A 7,953-nucleotide genomic window follows, 5' to 3' on the forward strand; every position below is an offset into this window, starting at 1 on the left:
CGGTGTAGGAGCGCAAAGGCAGCTTTGAGGCGGGACCAGAGCTGAGGGTTTCGTGGGCAGCTCAGGCCTTTGTAGTCCTTATCTCTCACAAAAAACGTCTCATTCCATTCTATGGGCTGACAGTCTGTCGTCAGGCCCCCAGGAAAGCCCACTCAGTACAGATCCTCAGTCCTTCCTTTGTAGCCAGTCTGGGGAATGGGACCACGGGGAATTCAGACAAGGAAGGAGCCACCTGCTCTGACCCGCGCAACCCTTCCCAGGCTGAGAGCCGGGTCAGTGCTGTCCTGGGACCAAGTCTGACAGCTGGGAAGATGAAGGCTACTGTGTGGATCCCCTGTCTCTGCTTCAGGACGTTATTGTCTGCGCCAGCAAGGGTAGTCTTTGCCCTGGGCAAGGTGTGGGGAACCCCGTGTAGGCACCACACAGAGGATCTGTTTGCTACTCTGTGCCACACTTCATGCTACCTGTACCGGGGTGCAGCGGGAAGTGAGGACACAGAACATGTGGTCAGATGGCCCGTGTAGGAAGACAAGCTAGGGCCACGTGGAGCGGGAACATGGGAAGACCATAGATAAGATGAACCGTGAGACAGGCCCCCGGTGAGGGAGCTGCAGCCAGAGAGGTACTGGACTGAGCCCCACACTTGTTGGGTCCCCATCCCCTTACATTTCAGCGCGCCACATGGCTCATCCCAGAAGCTGACACCTAAGGCAAGAACACTTGTCACGCTGCCTCTGAGTCATGTCTTCACGCCTGAAGCACACAGCACCTTCGCTGCGCGATGTTTCTCAGAAGGGCTAGGGACTCTGATGTACTGCCAGACGCACTGGAGTCCTCTCCTACACACTGTGTCAAGACAAGTTGGAAACAGGCAAGGGATGGTGGCATAGCTGGAGTCCTCCCCAACACAGTGTCAAGACAAGTTGGAAACAGGCAAGGGATGGTGGCGTAGGCCAGAGGGACCTGGGCTCAGGGTGTCCTGGGCTCGGGGTGATCTGAGCATCAGAAGGAACATGATACCAAATGCTTGTAATTCACTTCAGCACTAGAGAGACAAAAGCAGGAGTGAAGGGAGCCTTTGCTGCATAGAGAATTCAAGGGCAACCTGGGCTACGGAGTGAGACCCTGCCTCTAAACAAACAAATCCAAAGGTATTATCTGCATGAGAGATTGATGAATGATAGATAGACTGTCAATGGATAGACGATGGATAGGTCTCCATGAGTATGTACTGATGAGAAGGATGGTATTAGGATCTTTTTCTCTCTCCTAACATCCTGTCTTTCCATGGTATCAAACTAACAGAGAAGTCACAAGAATTGTACAAAGCCCCGTGTTTACCGGATGCCTGTACATGCTGCTGTTCCTGCCACTGCTTTAACCCATTGTACTGTTTCTTCCTTCCTATCTCTATTTTTTGATATTTAAAAATGAGTTCTGATCTATTCCCCTGTCATGTATCAATCAATCCATGTAATGTATCATCTATCTATCTATCTATCTATCTATCTATCTATCTATCTATCTATCTATCATCTATCTATTCTATCCATTAATAATCTATTTTCTATATTAGTCTACTCTCTATCTACCATCCATACTTGCCTAGCTACCTACCATCTGTTTAAACTGATGACATGACCACTTCATGATATGGCTAAGGGGAAGGCTTTTACTGTAGATATGAGAGAACAGCCAGAGAATCTGGAAGAGTTCAGAACAGAGAGAGAGAGAGAGAACTGAACATGGTCAGCAGACGACACCAGAACTACCTGTGAGAGAGGGGAGAATAGCAGTGGGTAGGGAATAGTGAACGCACAGGGAGAGGAGCAGGAGCAGAGCAGAGCAAACAGTGAGAACAGCAGGGTCATAAGGAGAGGAGTGTGTGTGTGTGTGTGTGTGTGTGTGTGTGTGTGTGTGTGTGTGTCCTGTCCGGGAAGGGAGCCTGTGAGCTGGTGGAGGTGAGAAGGGCTAGGATTAGGGTGGGCTTTGAAATGTGTGAGAGATGCTTGTGATACCAACATGCGCTTTGATATGCTGATAGGCACCTCATGTAGCTGTGTGTCCCTTCTGCCAGAGGCAAGGAAATGAATGACCCCTCTTGGTAGAGGGGAACCGGCTTCACAAGTTCTTTATCCAACCTCCAGAAATCCTCCTGTAGTCCAGGTAGAGCTTGTTTCTGGATAGTGAGACTGTCTTTGAAGTTTGGGAAAGTGGAGTTTCCTTTGGACTTGACTCATCCTATCTGTCTGTCTGTCTGTCTGTCTATCCCCCATATATCCTCTATACATATCTGCTACCATCTAGCTTGTTTGTCTGTCCATCCATCCCACCTTTCTACTCACTCCCACCTTGATGTGGGATGCCCCTCTGTATGCTGTGAATATGTTTTACTACCATTGGTTAATAAAGAAGCTGCTTTGGCCCATGGCAGCACAGTATATAGCCAGACGAGAAATCCAAACAGAGATACGGGAGAAAGAAGGCAAAGTCAGGGAGACGCCAGCAGCTGACAAAGGAGTAAGATGTCAGAGCGTGGCTGGATCGCAGCCGCCAAAATGAAGTTCAATCCCTTTGTGACTTCTGACCGGAGCAAGAACCGCAAACGGCATTTCAATGCACCTTCTCACATTCGGAGGAAGATCATGTCTTCCCCCCTTTCCAAAGAGCTGAGACAGAAGTACAATGTTCGATCGATGTCCATTCAGAAGGATGACGAAGTTCAGGTTGTCCGGGGACACTACAAAGGCCAGCAGATTGGCAAAGTAGTCCAAGTGTACAGGAAGAAATACGTCATCTACATTGAACGGGTGCAGCGAGAAAAGGCTAATGGCACAACTGTCCACGTGGGCATCCACCCCAGCAAGGTGGTGATCACCAGGCTAAAGTTGGACAAAGACCGCAAGAAGATCCTGGAAAGGAAAGCCAAGTCTCGACAAGTAGGAAAGGAGAAGGGCAAATACAAGGAAGAAACAATTGAGAAGATGCAGGAGTAGGGGCGTCTCATACAGTTTTCATTAAAGACTGCTTGAGTAAAAAAAAAAAAAAAAAAAAAAAAAAAAGATGTCAGAGCGTTACCAGTAAGCCACGGGGCACATGGCGATATTCAGATTATTAGAAATGGGTTGATGTATATGTAGAGCTAGCCAGTAAGAAGCCTGAGCCATCGGCCAAACAGTTTGTAATTACTACTAAGCCTCAGAGAGGATCTTCAGGAACTGGCAGGCGGGAAAGAGACCTCCAGTTGCACACTTATCATCTATCTATCACTCCCCTGTATCTGCCCATCATCGCTCTTTTGTCCTTTTACACGTGTTGCACACTTATCTGTGTATATGCCTTCCCTGATGCTGTTCTGTGATACGAACTTAGTACAAGTGTCTTCCTCAGGAAGTAACAACTGTAGCAGCATTATCAGCCCTGCAGATCTTATTACATCTGTCCAGCTGCTGTCTGAAGAAAAACGCAAGCCCAGCTTTGTAGTTCGTGGGTGCTAAGGGCTCCCCACTGGCAGAGAAGAGTGCGCATCTAGGGTTGGAGCAGAATGAAGCTGTCACTCTGCAACTTCACCTGCTTCCCGCTGTCACAATTGAAGGCCACCTACTAGTCAAGCTTCCTCCTCCTCCTCCTCCTCCTCCTCCTCCTCCTCCTCCTCCTCCTGCTTCCTCCTCCTCCTCCTCCTCCTCCTCTTCTTCTTCTTCTTCTGTGATTAGATGCTGGGAATTTCCCATGAGTCCTCAGAAGGATCCCAGGGAGAGGCCGTACCAGTCACCTGCTCATGAGCTCCACATATGTGACTAGGGCCCGCCGGAGTCTGGCCCCTTGTGTCTCTCTTCCCATTGGCCATGGGACATTTTTGGCTCACTGGTTTTGTAGACTGAGCTATCAAATGACATCCAGTGTCTGGTAAGCAACTCACAGTCGATGGTGGCCTGGGGTCCTGTCTTAGTTTTGCTTCCTGTTGCTATGACAGGACATCCAAGACGGTAATTTACAGAGCACAGAGGAGTGTTCGACTCATAGTTCTAGAGGCTGGGGAGTGAGCTCTCCAGCGGTGTTGACGTCTATTTAGGAACCTCCCAGGACAACGGGACAGAGCACAAAGTAATCGTGCAAGCTTAGGTCACCCTTTCTCCTACAAAGCCACGCCTGGGAATCCCACCTTCAGAACCTCATCTCATCCCTTAAGCTCTGTATCGAAACACCCTTAGCATGTGTCAAGGTATCAGGAACACATGAGCTTTTGGTGGGGGACACAATTAAACCACAGCCTGTTCAGGCTTTAGCCCATACGGGAACTGGTGGCAATCTGGGCCGGGGGGCGGGGTGAGTTCTCAACAGAGGGGTCATGACATCACTGGACATTACTGCACCCCACAGCTCTGAAGCCAGGACTGAGACATCCCCACTGCCCGCTGTCCGTCCATCATCCTGGTTCACTTTGCACACATGGACCCTTCATGGCCTGGCTGGCTCAGAAGAGCCGGGAGACTGACCTGTGGACAGTGCTGCTCTGACCAGGGGCAGATCTTCTGAATCTGTCCCCAGTAGGCAGCCTCCTGAGCGCTGAGGCCCAGACATGGCATATATGGCATTGACGTCCAAAGAGCTACCATCACCAAGCACAGGGCCTCCTCCCTAGCTGGAAGAGAAGGAAGATTCAGCCTGTGCAGTTTTATTTAGGAGGGGTCATTCTTAGATTTCCAGACAAGTAGATAGATTTCCCAGAAGGCCGTGGGGCAGCAAGTCCCTGGACCAGCATACAGGTGTCCTCACAGGGCATCTAGAACAGGGCCGCTCACTGTGGCTGTGCCACAGATACATAGAAAGAAACAGAATGTTCAGGGCACGCTGGAAGGACAGTCAGAGGTGACAAAGATGAACTTGAACAGTGTCTGGCCTGGGAGCCATACATCGGCATACTATAATCCACGTATGGGAAGCTTACTTGCTCTGACTGGCCCACTGGCTTCTGCTGACTTAATGGCGGCCATCAAAGGGAAGAGCTGGTTGTCCCTTGGATGAGGCCATCTCTGCGGCAACCTCCGGGCATGAGAGTGTCTTGCTTGCCCAGTCCCGCAAGAGCTCCGGCCTTCTCTTGCCTGATTTAGATCAAGAGTCCCACTTGCTGGCTTAGAGCTGCCGGTGAGGAGCTGAGCTCTGGTAAGATCACACGGAAGCAGCTAAAGCCCCTGAAAGCCTTACTGGTGAGAGTCCCTTGCCACATGTGTCTGTAGAGGCAGGAGATGCACCCTCAAAGCGTCAGCTTCGCCTTTTGCCTTTTCAATTTGGCAAAGATTGGGAGATCAAGGTACTGGTTTGGCCTTTTAAACAAATGCTTAATCCTGCTCCTACCCCACCTCCCCCCCACCACAGGGGAGCAAGCCATTCTGTGGACCCAGGCCTAGGATTGGCTTTGGCTGTGACCCTCTGTCACAGCAGCTGCACTCAGGGCTGCTGAACTGGTTTGGATTTCTCTGCTGTTGGTTGAGCAGTGGGTGGCCATCTCTTTCAGGGCTGGATCAATGGTCCACAGCCTGAGGGCCCTGGGCTAGACCCTGCTGAGAACGGCCCTGACTGGGCATCCAAGCACAGCGCCCACATGTTGGTTGGTAGACATGCTGGCATAATTCCTCCCTCCCCTTTATCCTTGCCCTTGGGTAACACCTTCCTGTGCTGCCTCTTGCATTGGCTGTGTGGCTCGCTTTGGCCAAAGGGACAATAGTAAAAGTGAAACCGAAAGAGATTTGCCAAGTGTTTGGGCCCTGTTTCCCCTGCTGTGAGTGGGAGTCGTACAGTCAACAGCCAGAAACCCTGCTTCACAGGAGTCTGGGAGAGAAGCTGTCAGAGATAACCAACTGTCAGCTGGCTACAGACATGGAGAGAGCCCGTCAGGGCCACCCAATCCAGCCCAGCCTTGTCCAACCTATTCAAAACCATACCGGAAAGGGGAGGCTGTTGGGTTGAGCCTCTATGGCCCATCAACTCCCAGAAATGAATGGCTCCTATGGCAAATGTGTAGAGCCTGGGGGTAGAGCCTGGAGCGGAGGAGAATGCCATTCCCAATAGGACAGACATCTCAGATGGCTGCTGGGACTTCCCAGGCAGGGCAGGTTATTTTCGTGTGTGAGGCTCTCCAGGGGCCACCAAGAGCAAGCTCACTGCCATGTTGGAGTACACCCCCTGCTAGTGTTTGTTTAGAATCTCCCATTGAGTCAAGGCTGTGGACCTAACCAACCTTGGCTGCAAGTGATCATGGGATTTGTGTCCCCACATCTCTGGGAATCTCCCAGGGCTCCTTTCTCTCGGGACTACTGGATCCTCATACTTGTAAATCCACCAAAGCAAGAGACCAACCCCAGATGCCTCTCGCTAAAGCTACACAGCCCGTGAGTGAGACTGATCACCCATTTCTTTAAGAATCCGACTCAGTCCCAGAAAGTCCATGCATGGCCCAAGGGGCAGGCTACAGGTGGCTCCTGGTGGCGAGCGGTACCCACTACAGAGTTAGCCTGGGACACAAGCTGCCAGGGTAGGAAGCGGTAATACCTATTCTGCTTTGTGTCATGACTTCAGTGGATGCCATTGCTGGGCTTTCCTTGGCCCTGGCTTCTGGCAGTATCTACTGTGGGAGGGCCTGTGGCCAGGGAGGTGTGTGTCATGGATGTTGGGGGGTATATTCCTCTCGCTGGGCCCTGTCATGGGTTGGGGGTATACTCCTTTCGCTGGGCCCTGCCATGGGTGTTGGGGTATACTCCTCTCGCTGGGCCCTGTCATGGGTGTTGGGGTATACTCCTCTCACTAGGCCCTGTCATGGGTATTGGGGTATATTCCTCTCCTTGTACCCTACCAGTCATTACTCGTGGCCACGCCCCTCTCTCACCCTTTCCCTAGTGACTGTCTCTTTCTGGGTTCAGTATGCATTGATCGCTTCCTGTCTGGCCTCCAGAGCTCCTCCCCCCATGACTGAACTGGGTACAGAGTAATCTTTTCTAGTCCCCCCACCCCCGCAATCTGGTGCTGTGTTTCCTTCATGGAACCATGGAGCACACTCTGGTTTCCACATTTGAGTGTGCTAACTGCACTACACAACACTGACTTCTGGGCTGTGATGCAGGGCTCAGAGGGCTCAGAAGCCACCCAGAACATGGAATCTGAATTTGGGACTGAGGTGCTGTCCTGGGCATGCGGGTCTTGGGCATGGCTGCTCTCCCATTTCTTCATGAGCTCTGGTCCTGCACTGGTGTGTCGGAATGGCAGTGGGAAGCCGGGAGTCTCGGGTTCCCCTGAGGAGTGGAGGTGACCATGGAGTGATACCTACTTTGCAGAGTAAGTTCCATGCAAGGACAGCCCTCCCACCAGCTGGGCACCAGCAATGACAGTGCCCATGCTGCCACACTGCCACTCTGAGTGGGTCCCTTTTAGTGTGTTTGCACACTTTACCTCTGCCTCCCACCTGTTCCGACCACTTCTGTGACGATGCATCACAGAGCAAGGGTGGCTAGCTTCCTGCCTGCTCAGCTTGTCACCTGTCGTGATGGAACTCTCTAACTCAGGCCAGATCCTGAAGATTCAAGCTCTGAGACCAGCTGGGCTCAGGAGTGTTCCCGACTGAGCCACTGTGCTGTGTGTCCCTGCTACAAGCCAGATTGTCCCTGCTACAAGACACTTACAGATTACTGTAAGTGTCACTGTACAGTAATTGCTCAGCCATCTTTTCACGAGCGGCTTATCAGAGCCAGGAGCTTTGGTAAAGGTTTTGAAACCAAGATTCAAGGAATTTTGGTGTTATTGCTCTGTGAATAAAGCGGCTGTCTTTTGCTGTAGATTTTCTCTTTAGCTAATTCCCTTTATGTGACATATTTGGGGATTAATTCCCACAGTTCAGAACTGTTTCCCCCTAGTTATGAGTAAAAACAGTTTCCCACTGCCGGATCTTCATTCTTCTCTCCT

The 7,953-nt window shown here is 51.2% G+C and overlaps 1 pseudogene; it reads left to right on the plus strand.

Moving 5' to 3' along the window:
- Positions 1-2,518: 2,518 nt before the first annotated feature.
- LOC125407404 (large ribosomal subunit protein uL24 pseudogene) lies at positions 2,519-3,011 on the plus strand (annotated as a pseudogene).
- Positions 3,012-7,953: the final 4,942 nt, after the last annotated feature.

Source organism: Myodes glareolus, chromosome 19 (assembly GCF_982192425.1).
Source record: "Myodes glareolus chromosome 19, mMyoGla1.1, whole genome shotgun sequence".
Classification (NCBI taxonomy): Eukaryota; Metazoa; Chordata; class Mammalia; order Rodentia; family Cricetidae; genus Myodes; species Myodes glareolus.